Source organism: Canis lupus, chromosome 6, assembly GCF_048164855.1.
Source record: "Canis lupus baileyi chromosome 6, mCanLup2.hap1, whole genome shotgun sequence".
Lineage (NCBI taxonomy): Eukaryota > Metazoa > Chordata > Mammalia > Carnivora > Canidae > Canis > Canis lupus.
The window spans coordinates 73,923,793-73,933,139 of NC_132843.1; the positions used below are offsets into that span (position 1 = coordinate 73,923,793).

The 9,347-nt window shown below is 40.7% G+C and overlaps 1 long non-coding RNA gene across 4 annotated transcripts in view; it reads right to left on the reverse strand.

The window, feature by feature from the left end:
* LOC140634786 (uncharacterized) overlaps positions 1-8,006 on the reverse strand; it is a 30,018-nt gene extending 22,012 nt beyond the window's left edge. For 3 of the 4 annotated variants that reach the window (XR_012032171.1, XR_012032172.1, XR_012032170.1), the window contains exons 1-3: positions 7,848-8,006; positions 1,832-1,903; positions 1,131-1,276 (exon numbers count right to left, since the gene is read on the reverse strand). This is a non-coding gene — a long non-coding RNA (uncharacterized lncRNA). Of the gene's footprint in view, positions 1-473; positions 1,277-1,831; positions 1,904-7,847 lie in introns of those variants that run through there. The other variant, XR_012032169.1, reaches the window with a different exon arrangement.
* Positions 8,007-9,347: the final 1,341 nt, after the last annotated feature.

A 9,347-nucleotide genomic window follows, 5' to 3' on the forward strand; every position in this document is an offset into this window, starting at 1 on the left:
AATTTAGATCCTGAACATATACCCCTGGCTGCTGAGTAATGACCCTCAGCTGTTATATCTAAGCCATTTTATTTCAGGGCGTTTAAGCAACTTTGCCTAAACCAATGTTGTCAACTAACCCTTATGGACACTAATGGAGACTTTCCTACTATGGAAACATCATTTTTGTTATTGCCTAAACAAACTGGAGTTTGTTGCAAAAAATCCCAGAACAAACCTTAGTTATGTTCCAGGTCTTGCTTTTATGTGATTTTTTACAGCACTTTGAGGGAGAGAACCATCAACCATGACTCAGAGAAAATGTGCTGCTAAGATACATTATTGTCTGGCCACCAATGGCCTATCACCCAGGTTCTGGGGGTCTGGAAAAGTTGGGTTTACTGTCTCATCTAAGCCAAAGCTATTTATATTAATGATCAGTGCAACAGCAAATATATAATATTTTATTCTCCCCTTTAACCTGCCTTACTAATAATCTTAATAATGGGAAAAGAAGCCCTCATAATCTTTCTCAGAAGCCCTGTAGTTCCTCTTTCTTTCAGACAATTTCTTTCCCCTGAGAGCTTGAGGGAGACAGAAATGGAAAACTCAATGATTTTCTTTCTCTTATATATGAAAAAGAAAGGCAGTATTTGAGTGCCTACAAAGTATGGGAAGTGACAATAAGTCAACTAGTGTTTTTCTGTTCTTCAGTTCTACTCTGGAGAGGGATTCTTTCTCTTCTCTAAACTTAGTAAATGAGAGACATTGAATGGTTCTCTAAATAGCTAAGCATTGGAGCATTTATATTGTTATTATTATTTTTATGCATGCCACTTTCCCTTAGCAATAGAAAAGAAAATAAATAGTCTTTTCATTGCCAGTTCTATTTTTGTTGAGGGCTTAACTAGAAGATATATCTAATCATAATGAGCAGAGCATAAAGAATATTAAGATTAAAAGAACTTATATTTTCCTTTATCCTCTCAACAATCTCCAGATGGATTTCCTAGGGGTTGCCTTCTAAATCTTCTTACACAGTGAGCTGTAAATCCCAGACCCAGCAAGCTTCTGGTTTGGCTGAACATAGCCTTTCATGTACAATATGTACAGCCTGAATAATGGCAGAAAATTATTCAGAGGATAATTACAGCAATTGATCTTGAGATGTTTTGTAGCGTCCTTCATAGATCATTCTTCAAAGCTTTTTGGAGAAATGGTGTCTGTGGAGTCCACCAGAGGCCGAAAGTTTCTAAGGTCTAATGCAAAATAAATAGTCTGTAAGAGTCCCAGTCACCTGAAAAGGGAGAAGGGACAATTCGAAGGGAACTCAGACCAGAGGTCAGAGACAGCTCAAAGAACAGATAATTTTGATGGTCCCCAGATGAATATTACTTCAATCTCCCTCTCAGACTATAGCCTCCATCTCAGATATTCTAATGCACTTAAGTCTTTAATTATACACCGCTTGACAATTTCTGAAGAGCCCTCCTGGGAGTTGTCCCACATGACTCTGAACATCTCCCTGTGAGGTAGGAGGGGCGATGAGCCATCACTCTACTTCTAGATGAGGAAAATCATGAGGAGAGATCAATAATTTCGCCAGGGTCACAGAAATGGTGAGTGGTGGAGCCCTAGGACAGCAGGGTCTTCTGACCATGAATCCATGGGACTCTTCTCTCTCACAACCTCTAAACAGGAAGTGAAGCTCCCATTTGACTTCTAGGGGAAATGCTACTTGCTATGCTGCCAATGGTGATGGCATATGCAGTATCTCTTCTACCAGAGACAAATGATTTCATCCCCATTCTTCTCTTTAACACCACCTCTTTTCACAGACACACACACATACCTTCTCTCTCCTTTATTTTTCTCAATGGTCCTGTGTTAGGCAGAAAACAGATGGGCAGCTGAGCCAGCATACCTGTATTGGACGCAGAAATCAATAGAGACAGTTATTTCATAAACGGCTCCACTAGGCACGAAGGAAATTCATGGCTCAGAGAGAGTGGGTGGTTAGAGAAGGAGGAGGGTTTTGGAGGACGCAAGTGCATCCTTTTTTTGATGACAGCTTGTTCTCAGGTATACCTGGAACATTCACAACTGGGCCATAGCTAAACACACCAGATCAAGGGCTTAGACTGTGACATTTTCATTTTTGTTTCCCCGATACCTGTTATGATGCCTAGCATTAGAACACTTAGTATAGAATTATATAAACATTATAATGTATATTATGTATATTATATATTTTATAATTTTATTTATATAACTTCATAAATGCATTATTATTTAATTATTATGTAAATATTTTAAACTGGACAGATTTTAATTAAGCTGATGGTATGATTTTTGACAAACTTTTTTTTTTTTTTAATTTCTGACAAACTTAAATGAGGCCTGGGTAATTGGTAATTATGGCCTCAGGAAAAAAAAAAAAAGAAAGAAAAAAGATTTGTGGTTGAAACAAAGAAAGCACAGAAATCAAATGACTAACTTAATCTGGTCAATTAATAGGAAACCAAGATGGCCAGATTTGTATCCCCAAATCATTAGCTGGTAATTAACCTTCCCCACCTCCACTTTTTACCAGAGCATTTTTTTTCCCTAGAGAATTCCCATGAAAAATTACAATCATCTATTGTTTTCTAATATGTGCATCACCACCCTTAAATTATCACAATTAAAATAATCAATTATTTCTCTGACGGGACTGCAGTCAGGACTGAGGTTTCTCTAAATGAGATTGGACAAGTTGCGTGTGTTTGTGTGTGTGTGTATGTTCCAGCTTTTAAACCAATTCTTTCCAAGGGGGATCATCAAGGCTCGTGCTCTCATGCAGCTTCATCTAGAATTTAAAATCTGAACTTACTCTTCCTTTCTTTCCTGCCAAAGTGAGCACAATGCTCCTCATTAAGAAGAGGAGTAGGTGGTGTGTGTGTTACAAAACAAATGACATAGGAACATGGAATTGCAATATTCCAACAGATTCTTAGCGTATTAGCCCAGTATTCCATTATCCATCTGTATCCTAAAGGATGTGTTTTGGAAATGCAACACTATTATCTCTAATTTCAATCAAAAAGGAAAGGCATTCATCTGTTTTGCTCACAGCTTGATATGGTTTTTAATCAGTGACAAATGTGTTTAAGTTCTTCTTCAACCCATTTCCAGGTTAGGGCCATAGATGATAATATTTTACAAATTTACATATTCAAATGGGCATTATCCATTTAGAAGAGTGACTTTGAAACACTACACATTTTCTTAGGATGCTATTAATTCAGAGTGTAGCTAGAAGAATGCTAGATTAGGAGCCAGGCAGCGAGGCTCCTAGGTGTGAGTCCACTACTGATTATAAAGTGTGTCCTTGATCGAAGCTCTTCCCCTTGTCCGCTCTCAGTTTTCTCATTTCTAATGCGAGAGGACTGATGTTCTCTTAAACCCTGCAGGGTCTAAAAATACACAATGCTATAGCTTCTATGTCCCAAACCTAGGGGGACTTTTGGAAATTGCCTTCTGTCCCTTATGATATGCTCTTTAGAATTTTCTTAATGGTTGCAACTTTATTTTTTTTCCCTTGAAAGCAAATTTGATTGGCACCAGATAAAGATCATTGAGAGCTGAGACCAGGGACTCAAGGCCTTGATCAAGCTGGTTATGAGCACTTTAGGTCAAAAATGATCTGTGACCATCAACTAATAACATTAGTTTTCTCGATGTGTCATGTAAATTTGACTTTGGGAACCTAACCCAAAGACCAGTTCCAAAAAGAATTCAAGTACTGACAGCTTAACAAGGATTGTTTTGAAGGGAAAATAATTTTCATTTGGCCCAGGACAAACTCAAAATAGTCTCATCGCTTTTTAGGACTTTTTAGAACTGTAGTTTGGATGTAGCAAGCCAGAAATGCTTCTTCTTATATAAAGTAACAAAGCGGTTGTGGCGTAAAGTACTGCCACACTTTTTTATTATAATAGTTACCCAGATTGTGAAGAGGTTGCTCTTGTCCATTGTTCATTATAATTTTTTATAATAATGGTAGTTAACATGTATCTGGCGTGCCTGTCTCTTGTATTTCCCCAACTCTACAAGATAAGCAGATGAAGAGACTGTGTGGTTTTTGAGCGGTCAAGTGACTTATCCAGGATAAAAAGTTAGGAATCAGCTCAACAATGTCAGAAAGTTTCTCAGCCCATGCAGTATTCCATGGTATATTGTTGTTATAAATTTAGAAATTCAATTATTGGTAAAAAAAAAAAAATTCTTAATTGTGTTTCGCCTCGATCTTAGTCTGTGTTGCTCCAAAATGTAAAGCTCGAGATAAAAACTTGAGTGCAGACTGTTTATTTGGTGATAATATCCAAAGAAATGGCAGTGAGGGAGTGGAGGGGTGAGGCAAGGAAGGAGGATTATGCAGGTGGCTGTTGGTGGCCACGAGGGTGCAGTTCTGTGGCTCGCTGGAGGAACACAGAGGGTAGCCTGCAGATCTCCGCCCACCAGAAGGTGTCCATTGGCTGGGGGTTGCCCCTGCTGGGGGTGGCTCTCCGAACTTCTGGTATCAGCTTCTGCTCAGGCTGAGTGGGATGCTCATGAGAGAAAATTCTACTGCAGAACAAAGATGTGGGGCAAGCTTATCCTGGAGATGGAAAGGGCAGAACGAGGTGAGCCTGTGCATTTAAACAATTGTCCAACCTGACTGCTCTCAGGACATCCACTCCAATCACTACAATGTTCACGCTATTGAAAGTTCCTCTCTTTCACCTTTGAATGTCCTCCCTCTCTTTTCTATTGAAATTCCACTCATCCTTAAAGGTGCAAACAGGTGCCCATGTTCTTTGCGAAGCCTCTCTGGCCCTGTGACCTTTTCCCTCTGACTTCCTACTACAGTCCAGTCATGAGGCCATGAGATATTCAAACAACACAAGGGTTAGTGGTGCTGATTCCTGCATTGTTGAAAATCTGACTTGACTCCCCCAAAATGTAATTACTAATAACCCACTGTTGACCAGAAGCCTTACCAATAATATACACAGTTGAACACAGATTTTTGTATGCATATCTATATACATACCTATAGGAATACAGACAGTATTCCTATAATAAAGTAAGCTAGAGAAAAGAAAATGCTGTCAAGAAAATCATAAAGAAGAGAAAATACATATACAATATGTATTGTATTTGTTGAAAAAAATCCATGTATGAGTGGACCTGCACAGTTCAAAGCTGTGTCATCCAAGAATCAATTGCACTTGCTCACAGGCCCGTCTTCCCCACTGAGTCCGAATTCCTTGAGGACAGGAGTTGCACTCATCCATGACCATAGCACAGAGCCAAGACCATTGTAGATCCTCTACACATTTGTATTAATGAAATACAGGAGCGAATAAAGATCCACTATCCATGGTTTCTTGTATTTCCATCCTGATCCCCTTTCCTTCGCTTTCTCAGGCTAAGACAGCAGAGTACTAACCCTTCCTATCATTTTTGGTGCCTTTCCCTGGACCTTCTCCAGACCTCTTTGATCTTGAGATGTGGCATCCAGAACTGCTGAGAGTGTTCCAGGTGACAAGGCACCACAGTTGTACATATCGAGGTAGTCCTGGCATCTGTTTCCCTGCCTCTCGATCCGGCAACAGCAACTTCCTCTTCATTGCTGGCAATGGTTTTGATGCCCTGCATTACAGTGATTCATGGACCGGCCTCTCTTCTCTAATGGACTGCAGACTCCTGAGGGGAAGGCGATTGTCTTATTCATCTTCCGATTCCCACACGGGAGAGAAGGTGACATACTGAATGGTCAAGGACAGCCACCTTCTCATATAATAGTAACAATAATGGAGATAACTAACAATGATTAAGCATTTACCATGTCCCGTCTCTCTGAATGCTCAGCACAAATCACATCATTTTCTCACTCCGTCCTTTAAGATGGTCTGATTATCACCCCCATTTCACAGGCAAGAAAACTGAGCCTCAGATAAAGAGACTTGCCTGTGAGTATGCATCTAGCAAATGACAGAGTCACAAATGGACTCAGGTCTCCCTGACCCTAACCAAAGTCTGTGCAATTACAAAATCCAATCCTGCATGGTCTGCTGAGGGCTCTCAAAGACAGAGGAGAGCAGAGATCACCAAGGGCATTGGGGGAAATTTTCTGTCTATTTGTTTAGATGAGTGGTTCTCAACCAAGGGCAATTTCACCCTTCAGGGAAACATTTGGCAATGCTTGGACACATTTTTCGTTGTCACAGCTAGGGAAGGGGGACGGGTCCTCTTGGCACCTACTGGGTGGAGGTCAGCGGTGCTATGAAACATTCTACATGGCACAGCAGAGAGAATCATCTGGTCCACATTATCCGTCGTGCTGAGGTTAAAAAGCCCTGGTTTACCTGGAAAAATTGAAGAGGAAGAACGAGGAGGAAGTAGGTCTAACACAACACAGAGCAGGGTGGAATGACCCACTGCATTTCTTAATTTACCATTCACTTAACCATGCTGGCTCAGGCTGACCTATGGCAGCAACTGCATGTTCAAGTGCTTTGTAAACTGTAATGTTCTCACAAAGGTTAGATTCTTATTGTCAGCACCGCCTCCCTGCTGAGCCCACGTTAACTGACTTCTCAGGACTTCTTTAGAACTTGCCTGAATCTGTTCAAGCTTTCAGAACAGAACTTTTCTGCAACAGAACTCTGAGCCCTCTCTCCTTGACTATCCCTACCACTACTGCCTGAGGTGAACACTGAGAATCTTATCATCTTATTTGTCTCTAACTTCCTTTGTGATTTTTAATGGGGAATGGCCTTCTTAGCTGGCATGGTACTCCAGGCTACTGTGTTCAGGAATGTTCTTGTCCTTCTGGGCCTCCTACCTGGTTTGGTTTCATTAAAAATACAAGATTTGTCAACTTGGCTCATATTTATAATCTACTCAGAGAAAGGATTTATTTCTGGACATCTTATTGTTGGCTTCTTCAAATGATCCTGGCATCTGACAAGGCCTCCCATCTCCAGAACTCAAACAGATCCTCTTCAATGTATGCTCTGGCCTGATACTTGATGTTGGCATCTAGCATAGTTGTGACCTCTACAGGATTATTCATCTTGACCCCAAGTCTCATTGCAAACACTACTGGTCTTGAAGGCCTCCTGAGGACATGGTACTCTGGGTGGGACCTCAGCCTTCTTAGGCCCAATTTCTTGTCCAAGCCCCCTACTCACCAGGATAGCAAGATCAGACATATCTTTCACAGTGAGACTGCAAAAGGCCAAGGATCCAGTTTGCAACCAACTTTCGAGAACTTTACTCAGTATTCTGGGTCCCTTTGAAATTTGTAGTAGATGTTTCATCCATGATTTTCTCTGTACCTTTTTGAATTTCTGTGTTCAGCCTGTAATGGGTTACAATCAATCAAACAAGCAAGCAAGCAATCAATAATCTAAAAAAGTAAATAAATAAGAATTCTGCAACTTACTGCTCACCACATGAAACAGCAGTGTCAAAGAAATGTTCCAGAGTTGCAACAAACAGGAGCATGTCCAGCTGTGTGTCCAGAAGAGGTGTTGGGTGTGATGAGAAGACAAGGGTGGAACATGCACAGTTCCTATAATTCCCTTTTCTCTTTTGCTTTCTCCCCCCATTCTCCCGTAGTTAAATATACAGAGTAGAATGATCTGGGCTTAAAAAAAAATCAGGCTGGCTTGAGGGAAACTAAGTCTGTAGCTTTCCATACTATATCTGGTATCATCATTCAAACCACAACATTGATTTTTTTAGCAGCAAAACTGCTGCTTTGAGACCCCAGGCAAACTACCAAGTACAGAAGTTGGTTTGGCTGGTCCTCCTATCTCCCCGAATTTGTATCCTACCTGCTTTTTTTTCCTCGATTTATTATCATAGGAGATAAATTTTGAGCACCAAGGGTAGCTCTGCTTCTGCAGCTGGCCATTATGGTCATTAGAAAGGATGGAGTCCTCTTCAGTAGCAGAGACCCCAGGTCCCTTCTTTTTAAGCACCCGGGAAGGCTCTTTTTGCATCATCTTGGCAACTGCTCACTGGAGTTCCGCTTGGAACTAGGACCAAAGACAAGCCAGAGTCAACAGCAGAGTAACTTTATACTGAAGCTATTTATATTCCAACTTTGAGGTCAATTTCTCCATCTTTTATATTATTGCCATCATTAGATACTGCCAAAAAATTCAAGCCCATTGGTCATTTACTCTTCCATTTCAGGCTTCTCTTTATGCTATGTTATGTTAAACATTATATATATATATATATATATATATATATATATATATATATATATATATATATATATATCCAATTTGTCCTACCTCTGCTCCCCTTTCCTCCAAATGCCATCTGGAACCCCAGTTTCACAGTTAACAAACTCCTCTATCTCTGCAAGTCTTTACAGTCCCTTTCCTCTCTCTTTCTCTCTGGCTTTTGGGTGAATCCTGGCAATCACTCAGGAAGGCTGCAGTCTAGTGTGGGTGTTAAGAGGTCAGATTCTGGGTTCAAATTCCAGCTCTGCCATTCACCAAGTATGTACGTAGGACAAGGTACAAAATTTTTCTTAGCCTGAGTCTCTGCATCTGTAAATGAGAGGAAAAGCTCCTTCGGGATTATTATGAGGATTAAATGAGTATATGCATGAAGTACTTAGGACAGTACCTAGCATGTTGGAAGACTTTAAAAACAAAAGTATTTAGGGGTGCCTGTTTAACTCAAGTTGGTTAAGGATCTGACTCTTGATTTTGGCTCAGGCCATGATGTCAGGGTCATGAGATCGAGCCCTGTATCAGGCTCCATGCCCAGGGTGGAGCCTACTTAAGATCCCCACTCTCTCTCTCCCCCTCCCCTACCCCATGCACACTCTCTTTCTAAATAAATAAATACATAAATAAATATTTAAAAAACAATAGTATTTAGTTAGTCCAGCAATGACTGCCTATACCCCGTGCATTTCAGTATTTATTTTCTTGGTGGTTTTCAGTATCCTTTCAATGATGCATTTCCCTCTTCAAGCCATTATCCTTCACTCTTATATAAGACGGACAGGGGATCCCTGGGTGGCGCAGCAGTTTGGCGCCTGCCTTTGGCCCAGGGCGCGATCCTGGAGACCCGGGATCGAATCCCACATCGGGCTCCCGGTGCACGGAGCCTGCTTCTCCCTCTGCCTGTGTCTCTGCCTCTCTCTCTCTCACTGTGTGCCTATCATAAATAAATTAAAAAAAAATAAAAAAAACAAAACAAAAAACTTAAAAAAAAAAATAAGACGGACAGGTGGTAACTACACTTTTCACGGAGAACATGGCATGATGTATACAATGGTCAAATCACTATGTCGTGCACCTGAAACTAAT